A 15,978-nucleotide genomic window follows, 5' to 3' on the forward strand; every position below is an offset into this window, starting at 1 on the left:
CTGGAAGTGCCTATGTCGTCAAAGCCTTGCTAGTATTGTGAGGAAAGACCGTACCATGTACAAATTATCCAGCAACTGCTTGTCGTTGAACTGCCTAACCCAGTTAAGGCCAGAGTAGATAAAACCGTGAATGAAGACGACGGGGGGCCTTCCTGGCGTGCCAGAAGCGTCTGCCCAGATGCGAGTACCATCCTGAGAGGTGATCAAGTGGCCGGACATTATGAAGGAGGAAGGCTGAACAGCTAAAAAAAAACTACGATTTGCTCGCGTCAATGGATGGGGACAGGATAAGAATGTTCAAAGGCGTCATCACCGTTCTCCATCACACCTGGCAGAACCATTGAGAAGGTGCTGAATCCTGAAAATTCCAATTTAAGCGCAGCAGGTGCCGGGACATTCTTTAAAACAAGCCATACACAATACACTGAACGATAACCGTTTTCCTGAGTGTAAGAGCTTTGTAATGGGTAGCACATCATAGCCAGTAAGCAGCCAAGCATGCCATATACAGATGCAGTACGACCTTCCGGTACCTTGTCGTGGATCACTGCACTCGGGTCCTCCGGTGAGAAGTGGAGAATGCGGGGTCACCAGATGTTCCCAGAGCAGTCAGTCACATTGCGGTCTCGCGCACTTCAAGACAGCTTCAAGGGCTAAGAATAATTTGCATTGGCATGAAGCGCTATCGTACACACGTTGAACCGATTGAACGACCATCAGATTCACAACTTCCGTAAGCTCGTAGAAACGCGTGCAGCTTGATCTAGGAAGTCACCGATAGTCCAAATAAGCTCCGAAGTGTTTTTTCATGGTTTTACTATCGTTTTCCGATTCTATCAGCTCGTCTTTGTAACCTGGATACAAAGCACTGCATTTGAGTACGGGAGAATGTCTGCGCAGCAGTCCCTCACTTGTTGATTAGCATGACGATCAGATCCGTGACATAAGTACATCACACCCACCCTAATTGCCGCTCTGCCTATCCATGTCGCATGCGTAAGTACCAATCATGGAATTGCTGGGACCTACGAATATGTCTACACACTCTGGGGACTGGTAGTGCAAATTGCAATTTGAGTGCAATTCTGAAAGTCGGCGATAACAGCAGAAGCAATGGATGAGAGAGCTGTCGGATTTAACCTGACAACTTTGAACTTTGTCGTAGTCATAGTACAGCCCAAGAACGCGGTTCTGGCTGGAGGTAAACAAAAAACGCAAAGTTTGAACCTGACGGCAGATATCCGGTCCGATGTTCCGGTCATCCCTCTCTGATCCTGCCTTTTTTTAATATCCAAAACTAGCCTTCTTCTTGTTGGCCTATTCAACATTCCCTTAGTTTGCTACGGAGGTTATTCTTACCCTAGAGAAGAAAGACATGCCCGTAAAATAAACGGTGAGAAGGTGAGTATTCTAGTCATAGTATTTTGAGTAAGTATTGTCTTCACCTGGATCTCAAACCTTCTCCTAGACAGAAGAGCGACGCTTGGAAGAAGAGAACGGTCAAGTAAAAAATCACAGTAGGGTGTAAAGACACCTTGTTCCAGGAGGATCTATCTTTTGTGGAACTGACATTGTCCCGTTTTATGCATGATGAATCTTTCTGACAAACACGCTCGATATCCTTGCAGCTATGGTTGCCGGAGTGGTTCAACGATTAGGGCATGTAAATTTTCAAGAAATAGAAAATAATAGCACTGTGCTATAAATAGAACGTGCCGTTGGCGAGTATCGTTTCTGATGATGTTGACTTGTCTTAACCAGCGATGGGGGTGACTGAAAAGCCTGAGATAGATTATCGATTTTTTAAAGGGTATCATTTCCATGCATGACTACGAAGCAAAAACTGAATGTCATTTTTTCAAAACATAATCTGATAAAGCGGTGAGAATCGATAAGAGTTTTAAATAGTGCAACGAAACATTGTAGATGCTGCCCACTATAGACGCTTCCGAGTGGAGGGAGAATTACGACCGAAAAGCACAACTTCGTCGTTCCCGCGGAAGCTTTCGGCTGATCTCGAGTGCGGAAGTATCCGCAAGGCATGAGTTCTTTCCCAATTTGTCTGCAGCAGACGTCGATACGGGAAGGTTTGTTTCGAGAGGGGCTTCATGCTGTATACCGAGTTAGTAACAAGGTACTCCTCGGATGGAGTGTAGGTGACAGAGCCCCGCGCAAAGAAAAGCATATGACAATTATAGTCTTGCCGCGAGTGAAAAATTATCGATGCATGAGTCGACCGTTGTATGACGCGAGAAAAAGGTCCTGAACGGCCTGTGAAGACCTTGCTTCCTGCGAGCAGAAACTTTGAGGAACTTGAGTCGTGGAGCTGAGCTTTTTCGAAGGATATGAATGGCTAAGAGTAGAAAGCGACTCGGTATAAGTAAGCATGCAATCGAATGTAAAGAGTGATGAGGTGCGGACGCATACCGACCATTCCAAAAATTTAATTGCCGAAACTAGTCTGCTCCGACTGCTTGACATACCAAGGAGCGCGACGAGAATACACACAATTAATCAGCTAAACCTCCGATGTCCCAAGCGGGTTCTTGTTGAGCCAACCCTGTAACACAGCAGATGATTTGGTTGAGATTAGGAAATACATACACCTCCACAGAGGCCGATGAAGGTTGCGAAAGGGAACAGTATCTCGATACACAAATATCCTGGTATCATGGACCAGCCTGTAGACAAGTATTAATACCAGGGCTCTGTCCCAGATCTATATTGAAACCTAGGAACGGAATGAAATACCAGTAGTATTCCGCCTCTCCGGATCACTAGACCGATCATTTCTGTAACTTGCCTCCTGCCCACTGACATAGGGTTATTGAAGAGAAACAGTTCGCCTCCAAGATCTGGGCCAGTTTAAGTCGATTAGGTGGTGAAATTTCACCTCAGACTATGAATATACCCAGGCAATTTAGTGGCAGTCGTCTCTTTCGACAGCAGGCTGGTGCGGGGGAATTTGTTATATGCTGCACTTCTTCATGGCGTTGCTGCATGTGCTCTTGGCTGACGTCAATGCGAACGACGTCATCAGTATATGATATGCATGGACAAAATGAAGTCGCATTTCCGGTAAGAAACATGCATGAGGAAGGTCACCTTAGGTTATGCTGTAAGCCTTATCGTCCCAACACGATTATGAGACTGATACACCCAATCTAGTTCGTGAAAGCTATGCCTGAATCCATCGGGCACTTTGAATGTTGGTATAGAGCTCCTCTTTGGTCGCAGTGTTTCATACTCTGATTTGCGACCATCAAAGTCAGTGGAAGACGCGGGACGGAGGAACGGGACCATAGAATGGAACTCGGAGCACAGGACAAATACATTCGGCAACGTTAATGTGTCTTGGAAAATAGTATACAACGTTCGGATGGGTATAAATGATTGCATGATCTTCACTGCAGCACTCAAGTAATCTCATGTCGCCAGTATCCACTAAACGAGTCCATTGGGAGGACGACTCCAACCGCTACGCAGCACCGTCACCTTTCTATGTGACGCTCCTCGTTAGCCCTACGCCTCCCTCACACCAGCTTCCCCATTCACCAGCCTGGCCCCTCTCGTCTCCCAGACACCGGCTATCACCTGCTCCTAGACCATGTCTTCGACTTCGACCACCGTCGCCCTTCCCTCAATCACCGCCGCAAAGACGTTCGCATCGGCCCACCAGTATGCAGACGCCTCGACCCAGCACAGCTCCTCGAGCCCCTTCTCCCTCTCCACGACCACGGCGTCACTCCATCTCGCATCCCCATAACAGCCCGCGTTCACCATACGCATCTACGCGAATTCCGCTCCCGTTCACGCGTCTCTCCATTCACCGTGCCCTCCGTCTGGGGACTTGCCAGCCGATCGACTTCTTTACCTCAAATCGTATCGCTCCACACCCTCTTATAGCCTCTGAACCCGCGTCTAACCCACCTCTCGGGAGGGTATTCATCCTCGTTGAGATAGACAGGGTCGAGAGGTTCAACGTCGAAGTCTACGCTGGCGGAGTGGGGTTCGTCACAGTGAATGACGTGCTGGCACGGATGCAAACTGTATTACGAGAACGCCTCGAGCCTGGGGTGGCAGGCGGGTGCTATAAGGAGAGGTGTGGTTGTGGCTGTCAGGCGCTTGTTGATAGGAGGAGTGGTTTCACGACGATGTTCGACGGCTTGAGCGTGAGGAGCAGCGGCGACCATAACAAATGGCGGGTACATTTGAGGAGGGTAAGGTATAGGGCATAGACCCGAACGCCAGAGAAAGAAACAGATCAAGCACATTGTACACTCAACAGCATCATACGTAACCGGAATGTACCATCACTGTAGTAGTAGTGGCATCATCGTCACAGCTTCTAAGGACGCTGTCATGTCTTCAGCACAGAAACAATTGTAAAGTAAACAAAGACTTACACGTTGAAACGGCGCATGTCTCTTCTACTTTCCATGGCGACGATCGCATTGAAGTGCCCAAGAAATTACAAGGGGCATAGACCATTATGGTGGAAACGGCTAAGGATGTCTCTCGAGTAACATGAACGGCGAAGGTCGGGTTCTCCGTGGGGTCGGGACTTCGAACACGTTATTCAAAGTACGCCACTCCATATCTTGAGCCGCGTTCCGATCCTCCTCAGGGTACCGCAATATATGCCCGTCCATGAGGTGCAACCCATCTAAAATTCGTTATGTGTAGGCGCGGGACGAACGCTGCAGCACTCTACTTCGCATACTGGAAGAAGTAGAGAGTAGGCAGATACTAAAACGATCCTGCGTTAGAAGGGTTGGTAAATCACAGACAACAGTAATTTACGGCAATTTTGGATGATTGATGTTCCGAAGTTATGATCGATGGAGTCATAGCTGGGATGAAGCCGAGGTATACGGACATAATTCCAGTCCGTTTGATTCCTGTTCCACTTCAAGCTCGCAGCAACGGAATCCAGGACCTGTTGAACCCTAATCCATTCAATATGGTGACAAGAAGTCCAGCGTTCCGGGCAGAACATAGCATCTCCTCTCTGCTTCCGCGCTAAGTGCGTCTCGCGAGACCACGAGATCCAAATTCCAGGATGGCAGCGAATGTTCTTTGAGAACGGCATAGAAGCAAAATCCGCGCTGGTATTACGGTGTAGGGATCAAATCGCAAAAGTTCCACTGTCAAGGTGGAACAAGGGCAGAACCGGGAGTTGGAAGCCCGAGGTTTGATAGTGCCCAACGCCGAGTGGTAGTAGAAAACGCAGACTTTGATGTCTGCCAAAACAAAGGGAATCGACAAGACACATGAGCGGTGGATACTTCGACGAATAGTGTAGACTCTGCTTATTATCTACTCAAGTAAAAAAAGGGAAAGATGAGAAGGGTTGGTAAACGACGATAGGACTAAGCTTACCATAAGTCCGGCTGATCCAGGGGAATGTGGCACAATGGTTTCAACACCTACGAATAGCGAAGATCGTGCCAGGAGATCGCCCAGAACCGGATGTCGCCACGTACGTTTTGGACAACTGAACCCTAACGGGCCCAGCACTAGTCCCATCAAATGATAGGCCGCTGGGAGTCAGCTTCTGCTCCCAATAGTCACCTTTGCATCCGGAACCTACGAGGACATTGAACGTTCTGCGCACATGTTGCTCAAATTGAAAGCCCTGTCCTCGTCATACGTGCACGTCCCAGGGACAGTAAGAGGTGAGGAGCCGATTGGTTCACGTTAACGTCTTTACAGCGCACGCGGACAAGAACCCACAGATATAATCATTTGGCAGAGAAAAACGCGCTGCTGATCTAAGTCCCGTGCATCTCAACATGAAGCACAGCCTGAACCAATTGAGAGCTCCCGCAGATGCAAAACATATAAAAGTTCAACCACGAAAGCAGCAGCTACCGGCCTTCTAAATCCCGACGACGCTTTGTTGTCCAGCATACTATGTTCTTAAATGTTAGTTACTTAAACACCAAGGGAAAACGTGACTATACCTCGACCTGATCAGACGCGACGCCACGCTGATCTTCGACATTTTAAACGCTAACGTCCATCTTCACACGACCCTGACGTCATCACGAAAGCCTTGCCGAATCCCATAAAGCAAATGTAAGGTTCGACATTCAGCGACGATTTGAACATCGGAGTCCGGCACCAGTACTAGTCACTGCCCGCTGATCAGGATCTTTGAAAATGACGCAGAAAAGGGAGGCAGGGTGCGAGGATGGTGACAGCGAATGGAAAACCATAGGTAAGTGAAAAGCACCTAGACGGGAAGGACGTTTCCGGGATCGTTAGATATTATGAAAAAACGAGGTCTGGCTGCGACCCTAGTGACGATTCGAACGTCGGAGTCCTCTTCACTACCGCTGACATATATCGAACAAGAAAGTCAGTAAAACGCCGAAAAGTGGATACCTACAAAATACCCACCTGTCCTCTGCACCCGAAAAGAAGGTCCGCCCCCCCTTCCCTACTACACCTTTTCTCTCGATTCCCCGATTGAGGAAGTGAATCTCGCCGGCTGGGGGTAGCACGCCCTAGGAACTGGAACGCGCATTTGGTCTTCGAGGCGAGTCTTGAGTACAATTTTTATGAGGACTTTCAGCTCCGCGACGTTGGTGGGAGGATGGAGAAGTAAAGGTTTGGGCTATTTGAGGACGCAAAGATGTAAAGCGTTGTCCTTTGTCAGCAGCACATTGAACATATCCTTCCCAGTTATGTGAGGATTGAAGTAGTGGAACTGCGCCCAAGGGAGGAGAACGTTGGGACCATCTCTAGATAGAGGGTGGGAAGATAACGCGTGTATTATGACGAGGGACACCCAGCTCGTGTCATGGGATGCGAGCTAGACGTAGATGGGCGGCGAGACGGCGTGCGAGAAGGGAACGAAGATGGGACTTCAAGCTTCAAGCGATCTCCATTCAGTGCCAGTACGTCGGCGCCCGCACGCTGAAGACGACACAGAAAAGAAACGTTGCGGTTGGGATATAGCTACCATACAAGACCTGCCAAAAAGTCAACAAACGCCGACCAAGGGCGAGAGACGCTTACATCCACACTCCCCTAAGCCCCGTCCGACTGATTGATTCATTGCCCCTTTGTCCTTGTAATCCTTGAGCACGTGTCTCTCGAACGTAATACCTAGCCCGTACACCGTGGAATCACTTTGCATGGAGGACCTGTTGAAATCAAGCGATACAGGACATGAGAAGCTCGCCGTGACGGGAAGCACCAGTTCTTCCAGACCTGATACCTCGCTCGCGAGCATCTGAATCGACGACTCAAGGCAGAGAGATACGCAAAGTGTGTGTGTGCCATAATCAAGGCTCGCGCAAGACTTTGGCATAAAGGCGGCAGGGAGGGGAGTCGTGTTGAACTCAGGCGGAAGATGGGGATAGTATGGCAATGCTAACCACCAGTCGACGTCGCCTTGAAGTGACGATTCCGCCTTAGTCAAGTATTAGTTTTCGAGAAGAACAGCTGCTCCACCTGGACCACTAACGGGAACCGGAAATATGGTACGGAGAAATCGCTCGACACTCTCGATGAACTTGTTGAAATGTCAGTAAACACCGCGTAAAGGAATTCCTGCCGAGACACGCACAAGAACCTCGAAAAGAAAGTCTGCCGGATTTCCAAGCATCCATCTCACGCGTCACCGCACCCAAGCTCGTCAGTCGGGGGTACCACGTCATGCGGACTTGTCCCTCGTGGAAGAGCCGCCAGAAAGGAGGATTAGGCAAGTGTTGAGCCCAGGACGTGTGATGGGATGCAAACCATACGAGATCCTTGTGCGTGGGAGCGCGACTTGAGCCATCGGCGCTATATTCATGAAGAATCGTAAGCATACGCAAGACCTTCTAAAACAGGTCAACGAACACCGATAAGAGACACAATATCGAGATATGCACGCTCCCTTCATGAATCGAGAGGAAAAGTGGCTATACCTCATAAAACAATGCGCTCTGGTCAATCCAACCTCTAGAGGGTGACGGGATCGCTAGAAGACACGACTCTATCCCAAGAACGAATGTACCGTGACGGTAGCCGGCGAGGGAGGGAGGTATGGTATTGCTGTGGTGAGTTACCGCTGATGAGAATCCTGCCAAAATGTCAGTAAACGCCAAAAGGAAGATACCGCCTACGAGAAACGCACCAGAACATAGTAATCCGTTCCTATTTTTACCAGAAAAGACAGTACGCCCAATTTCCCTCAAACTACGCCTTGTTCCCTTCAGAACACGCTTCGAACTCCTCATGCGTCAACACCCTCGAGAGTCGTCTCGTGTACCCGTAAACCCAAGGAACATACAACTCCAGGACCGAGGCCTGAGGCGGTAAAGCTCATCAGATCGGGTTAGCACGCCCATCCTGCTCGTCTCATCCGTGTGGGGGTAGAACTACGTGCGCGAGGGAAAAGGCGTCGGAATGTCGGCCTGGCATGCAGGAAGGAGGGGGTAACGCGAGTGCCGAGCGAATTTATGACGAGGACGCCCATGGGATGCAAATGATACGATATTTTGATGGAACGGCATGCGAAGGGTATTGGAGAAGGTGGTCGAGGGCGCACGCGCGCAAGGCTCGACGTTCGGCGAGTCAGCTCCATATCCAGGAAGCTCGTTGCAGTTAGGAGCGTAGTCGTCACCTGCTAAAAAAGTCAGCAAACGTTGGCGAGGGTAGCAATATCGAGAGACGCACCAGCACTGTTGTATTCTCCTTCATATGTTGATTATCCCCGCTTTCCTGCATCGAATCCATGGCCGTATGCGCTCTGTCGAGTAGAAGACGCCGTGTTGCAATGAAGAGGGCTTGTTGGTTCATGTTAACGGGCTCTGTTGTTCATAGCAGCGCCTCCCTCTTGTCAGCAGCACATTGAGCGCAGATCCTGGAATCCATGCGCTGAGGTCCGTGAGCTCGTGATACCTGGGATGTCGAGCGTTGTATCTTGACGCGTGTTGTGTACGTCTGTCCTGGGAGGAAAAAATGGAATCAGCACCCCTACTACTTCAGACGCGTGATTAGTTACATTACCAGAGATAGAAACGTAGGTAGAGGCTTGGGCATGATGAGCAAGAAAAAGGTACGCGTGACTCGTGGTGGTGGTGGACGAAAAGAAATGAAGCACTGATGATGTTTGTTTGTGCCCTCTAGATTCTGGAACATCATTTCTCCGGCTCTTTGTCTCCCCTCTCGATCACCAGACGGGCTACTAATCGCTCACACTCATTCCCGGCCGGTTGTTAGAAGAATGTCGATTTCATGGAAGACCAGATACAATCATTCAGCAGAGAAAGACGCGTAGCTGATGGGAACCTCCTCGTTGTGTGTTTTATGGCTGGGTTCTGCGCTCATGGTGCTCGCCTGGACGTATTGATAAAATGACAATGGCACACATACATCTCGATATGATTGCCCTTGACGGCCTTGTCCAATCCCGGCTGGATCGTATCAAACAGCTCGAATCAGAGATTGCGCGCCTCCGTGTAGAACTTGACAACATCAGCCCCACCCTCGACAAGTATCACTCTTTCCATGCGCCTATGCGCCGCCTCCCGCCAGAAGTGCTTCTATCTGTATTCCGCCACATCGAACCAGGTCCAAGGCCAGATAAACGTGCGACACCGTGGGTTCTCACAGAAGTCTGTGCATCGTGGCGTGAGCTGGTCATGAATACGCCGACGTTATGGTCGACGATAAGGATGGACTGTCGGCACGGTTGGGATCAGTATTGGAATTTGCATGGGGGTCCGGACTCATCGTACCCGTTACTCCAACTCGCCGCCTCGCTTCGGTATTCGACAAATACGCCCTTAGATATCATTCTGATCTCTAGCCAACAGACCACCTCTATCGATCGCATAGCCAATCTGCTGAGGCAGCATTCCACCAGATGGCGCTTTCTTGTAGCCGATTCTGATGAATTCATTCCAAATTATCTCCCCGTACTGGAGAAGCTCGAGTTACGGGTCTTCTCGACGGTACTCGCTTCTCTCCAGGCACATCGCCTACATACCCTCAGCATTGGCCGACTCTACAACATCCCTTTTAGCATGTTCCCCTCCCTCCGCCATCTCAAATGCGCCATCATCGACTCTACACAGCTTATTGCCCTCCTCGAAGATGCCAAGCAGCTCACCTCTCTTCAAGTCGACTGTAAGGGTTTCGTCCATACCAACTCACCCAGTGCAGACATAACAAGCAACCTCCTTGAACTCCATCTCTCCACTGAAGTACCTGAAACCCTCGCGTACATATCCTTCCCAGTACTATACTCCCTCACTCTCGGTCTTCCGTCCATTTATGGCCCCAGCTACACTCCAAGTGACGTTGATATCCTGAACAACCTTCACTGCCCGCATCTGCGCACACTCACCTTCCACCACTCCGTCAGCATCCTTTCTCTCGCCAGACTCCTCTCGTGCCCCATTAGCCGCTTGGATCTGGTTGTGCACTGTGAGAGCGTGTATCATGCGCTCAATTCGATACCTCTTCCTCATCTTGAGGACCTGCGTATCACAGACATGTCGGGACCGTGGGAGTCTTTGGAGATGGTCAGGATGGTCAAGGCAAAGAAGAGCTTAAGGGACGTAGAGATCAAGTCGGCATCGTCTGAGAGGACAAAGGAAATGTTTGGGAAGGCGCATTTCCCGGAAGGATGTACAATGAGTTTCAGTGATTGGTGACACAGACACGGTGCTCTCGCGGTTTCTTCCACGGGCTTTTTCATAGTAGCTTGTTCCTCGCGGAGAATATACGGGAGAATGCGATTGACGTGAGAACACAATAATTCCAAGTCTTGTCGTTTCAGTAGCAGTTAGCGTTTGAAGGGAATTCAAAAGTTGTGAATGGAAACAGTTGATCCTTGGCGGTATCGTAGGCCAGAAATGGACCTGGTCGAGGTCGTATGCCCCTGCTGCGCTTTATCTATCTTCGGTTCATTCATTATTACCTTGAAGCAATAATAAAGAAGCGTTAGGCATGTTTCGCAGAGAGATAGCAAACCCATATGTTGATCTTCAGAAAAGAGGTGGAGTTCTGGTCTGGGGTAAGCCGACCATAGAGCTGCGAGCATTTGGATCACTGATTAACTGGACAATGTCGAAATATATTCCAATTCTCAGACGGAACAAACGGCATGCACACCTTCAATTCGAAGTATCGAAGATAGCCAGCTACTGAGTAACTTCAAATCTGGGCATCAAATGTTGAAGGGCAATAAATCTGAATTCATTGCGTCAAACGTGATGGGACATAGGTAAAGCAGGTGAATAAGAAGCTGAAGGAATGTGAGCCACCACGGCAATGGAGGAAATACTAACCACCGGAATAATCTCGGCCCACCGCTGAACCACTTCATTCCGCTCCGGACCTGCCCCCCCAGATCTTATTCAAATGTGTATGGTAGCAACTGGTGCCGATGTATATATCTCCGTAGCAGATTGCTCAACTTGCGGGAAGGAATGCAAACTTTTACTAGACATATGAGGGCACGGTGAATTCTGCGTTAGCGTTTGCGTGCGTGCGTTTGCGTTTAAACGCATGCGTTTGTCACGCTTGCGTTTGCATGTGCGAACTTGACAAAGATGCGTTCATGCGTAATAATACTTTTATGTACTTTAGCTATCAAATAGACGGAATGTAACAGTCTAACCTACTCGTAAAAGATCTCAGCACCGTACTTTGATGCCAACAAGGTCTCATCCCATAGAAGGACACTCTCCCCGATTAAGTGTGAACCCACCTGATCAATCATGTGGATATTTCCCTCCGGAAAACACGTCTCGAGGGCTTCCAGGGATATTGGACTATGTTAGAGGTATGAAAATAGTATGAGCAATATAAACAGATCGGAGGAAAGAGAACCAGTTCAAGGCGTCTCAGCTAAATCTTGGTACGTTTCCGCAAATTATAGTGAGATATATATATCAGGAATCCATTGGAGAATCTCTCTTAAGCTTGGAGAATGTAGCCGAGCACATATGAAGTGCAACGGGAGAAGCCACCACAGTTCAACTCGAGTTCAACGCAGCCTAACGCAAACGTGACACGCAGTCACAACCATTGTCACATTTGCGTTCTCGTTTGCGTTTTGTCTCGAACGCATGCGTTAGTTTGGGCAACGCATGCGTTTACTACAACGACGCTCGCGTTCGATTTAATAACGCATGCGTGACTTATTTTTGAGTTGCGTAAGCGAGTTGCGTCGATTCGAGAGGTGCACACAAGTTTTTCGGTTTACCAAAAGTCCAAAAAATGCAAGGGTTCACAACTGATTCAACGCGAAATGATACTGAAGTAAGAGGATTATGTTCTAAGACATATAATAGCTAACTTCTACGCCTTTATGGCTTTCCAAGATAGTTTCACACTGTTTCTATGACATAGAAAGCTGCCGATACATGTCCAGTAAATACGTCGAAAGTAGGTAAGTGCGTCATATAAATACACATGGTAGTATTATTCTTGAAGGTAGACTAACTATTAGTAGGTCACGCACTTGAACGCATCGAAGGAACGCAAACGCATCCGAGTTGAACGCATTCAAACGCAGTTGAACGCACGCACGCAAGGGTCGAACGCAGAATTCTCCTCGCCCGACATATGATAACCACCTTCTCTTTACGCACGGTTTGCCTTTGGTACACGTTACCGAGTACGCGGTCATCAGTTCGTTGCGTTGTTACTCTCCTAATCAATCCCTTCATCCATCTACTTGCATTCGTGGTTCTCTCGTCCACAATCACCGTAGGAACAAACTGGTACTTGAAACCGACCTCCCGGTCGAACGCTCTACTCCATGTTCGTATCCTTCATCACATCCGCTGCTTTTTTAACGTTGGTGAATAGTAATTATCAGTTTCCTGGTGCCGAGCTCGTTATCACACAGGCTTCCCCTCTTCTCCCACTGTCATGAGAGCTAACCGGCGTTTCATCTTGCACTTTGTTCGGATGTTATTTCTTGTATAGCCGGTGGATCGTTTCATGCGGTTCTGCGAGTACTTATATCGAGTCATCCATATTACCCCTGATGGTGTGTAGTCTTTTCTGATTGAAACATGCATATAATCGTAAGAACGTCGGGTATGACGGTCGCCTACTTCATGGGAACACCAAAGAAAGAGGTGATTGCTAGGTTTTGGATCTATCAATGTACCTGCGACAATCCTCGTCAAAAACCATAGAACGAGCCTGAGGCAAGGTACACCTTCAAGGAAAGGAAGAAATAATAGGATGAATGATATCAACATTGAACGTGCGACGAGTTAATTATCCTGGGAACTTGAGGTAGCAAACGACGAGAGATACATCGTTGTTGTGATTGTGCCGTGGTGAATGTTAACAAGAACCTTTAACTTCATCAAGAGTTCCAGCCCGTGGCACGTGACACGGTCCGGCCTGCCGCAGGTATTGGTCTATTTTTGATCACCCTTCGCTTTGCTTCTTTTCTTTTCCTCCAACACGAACACACGACCACCCTCTTCGTATTTTCGTCTCCCATTTCCCATATTCGTGAACTTCAGACATATCCATACAATAATGGACTGAAAACTACCTTGCCTTCCAATGCCAGGCTGATCTCGCTGGCGAAATTCGAAACGTGCTGCAGTGGAGTCTCTTTAATACAACGAAGGGTTACATTTTGGCCATTTCAGGCGCGCGGTGCAGGGAGATGTACGTATATCATATTTTCCGCTGGCTGCTGGAATTCAAGAAATTTTGCGATAGTCTCGAGGCTGCGGTGTCGGTGTCTTTGTTTGCCATTATCGCGAGGGTTGAAATCTAGTACATGGATGCCTGAACCTGTGCATTACCGGGTCTCTTTGAACGGTTTGATCCCTCACAGTAGGGACTCAACTCTTGTTTGGGTATAAGACGGTAATCTAATGGATCTCGAGCAACGCGTACTTCCCCTCAGAACCCTGTTGCAAAGCGCACACCCGTTCCTGGACTCGCCAGGCGTGTCCGGCCTAAAGAACTCCCACTATAATCAGCTTAGCTTAGCTCTGTTCCTGCCATGCAGGTGTTGGTTTGTGTTCACGTATACGACATTGTGCCGACTGCTGAGCGACATAAAGCACGGGGTTACTCCTGACGAGGCGCAACGGTAGTCATAGCATGGCAATGTTGTACGCCTTGTTCTTTGTCGTCTCTTTCCTGCAGTTTCTCAGATACGCATAGTTCTAGAGCTGGAGGGATACGCTATTGCTTGCCCTCGTTTTGGTACCTATTCCCCCTCAAAAGGGTTCGAAGATAATATATTCGCCAAATCGTTATCCCCGGGAAATATACCACTCCGAACAGTGTAGTAAGCGCATTTCGGAGTTTTATAATGATGAGCGTTTCGTTTCAGCGCTTATAATGGGTCCAGCCAGTTCAAAACATTTTATTTTTACTGAAAGTTTGTACCGGTTGCAGCACAGGAACTCACCGTTCACAGTTGGCACCCGTGATCATTGGGAAGAATTTATGTCGAGAGAAGATTCGACTACTTTGAGTTCGACCGGTACGTAATCCACGCCGCCCCCTCAAAAACTGATACTGACTCGGGGTGAAGGCACTCTCTTGTTGTCTACTGTCTAGCTGTCAAGTGTGACTCCCGTCGCAGACGCAGGTCTGAGGATCAGCGCCCTTTGTTTACGACGCGAAAAGAAGGGAGTATCTGACATCGAAGACTGAGGGATATATAGGCGCTGGGAAGGTGGCAAACACGGTACAGCACGTCCACGACGACAAGCAGAAAAGAATAGGAAAATTCAGAAGGTAATTTTTGTGCGTCCTTCCGTATAGGGTTTCTGACCGCAGGTCTGAATTCTACGAAGCCTTCGAAATCGCACTTTCCTGCCTCGTATATACTTAGCGGATCATATGTTTCCTGATCCGTAACGGCAGTCCTGCGCAGGCACTCCTACAGACACCTGCGTGTACAATAAATCCCTCGGCGTATTCGATTACAAGTGTACAGAGTGCGCAGAGGACGCCAGTTCGAAGACTAAAGCAACAACTCTAGATGTTTTCTCTGCCAGAGTACAGGCGATTCATGACACGGTGGCTCGGTGTCAATGATGGAATTTGATGATGGTTTAACCTGATGGAATGGTCGGGGTGGAACTATTAGCGAAGCTAACGCTCCTTGGCTAGGAAGCCTTATTAATGGCAGTGGGTATTGTACGCCTGGCAACGGGCCGGAACGAGTGCTGATTAGAGGGTGATTGGTATGTACAATTAAGAGAAAGTCTGATTCTGACTGTGTTAACGGACAACGATTAGAAATCATGAACAAAGCCCGACGTACGAGTGTCATCGTCAGCTTTCTTCGAGCCATATATCGAGGTATCTTCTTCGCAGATACTTCACTTGGTCATTCAGGTCCAGTATCAACCATGTGCAGGGCCCGCAAACTCACAAATAGTCTTGACAGGTGTAACACTATACAGAAGTAGACTTGCGCTCTTATGGTTACATGCGGGCGCCACAATACCCCATAAAGTAACCGGACCGCCAAAGTTACACGAAAGTCGCTCGAGACATGACTTATCAACCTTCCGGCATCCTGGCTTTGTATATATTAGTTGAGCATTGGAATAGAGGGATCTCTCTTACAATTCCCCAGACTGCGACCAATGGAAGTGTTGGGCACCTACGGTGCGATGCTGGCTGGCGGGTTCGTTGCAGCGATGTAAGTGCGTATCTCTTGGCTACAATTCCAGATGGTTAATCTCAAAGAACAGGTTGAGCGGAATCGTCACTATACAAGCTCTCATCTATTTTAGGCTCTACATGCAGGATTCCTGGTGGAGGAAGACCATGGTGCGCAATTTTCTCGCTTCCGTTTGTATGGCCAGCTAATTTGAGGACACACAACAGGTGCTAGCTGTTTGGTACGCCCGATTTCGATACCTCCATGCCTGTAACGATCACCAATTCACTGCTAGGGTCCTTGATATTCTCCATTCCACATTCATTTTCATTTCTCTTTTTGACTATCTCATTACATACTTTGGT

Source organism: Desarmillaria tabescens (assembly GCF_030435595.1).
Source record: "Desarmillaria tabescens strain CCBAS 213 chromosome Unknown EV420scaffold_136, whole genome shotgun sequence".
Classification (NCBI taxonomy): domain Eukaryota; kingdom Fungi; phylum Basidiomycota; class Agaricomycetes; order Agaricales; family Physalacriaceae; genus Desarmillaria; species Desarmillaria tabescens.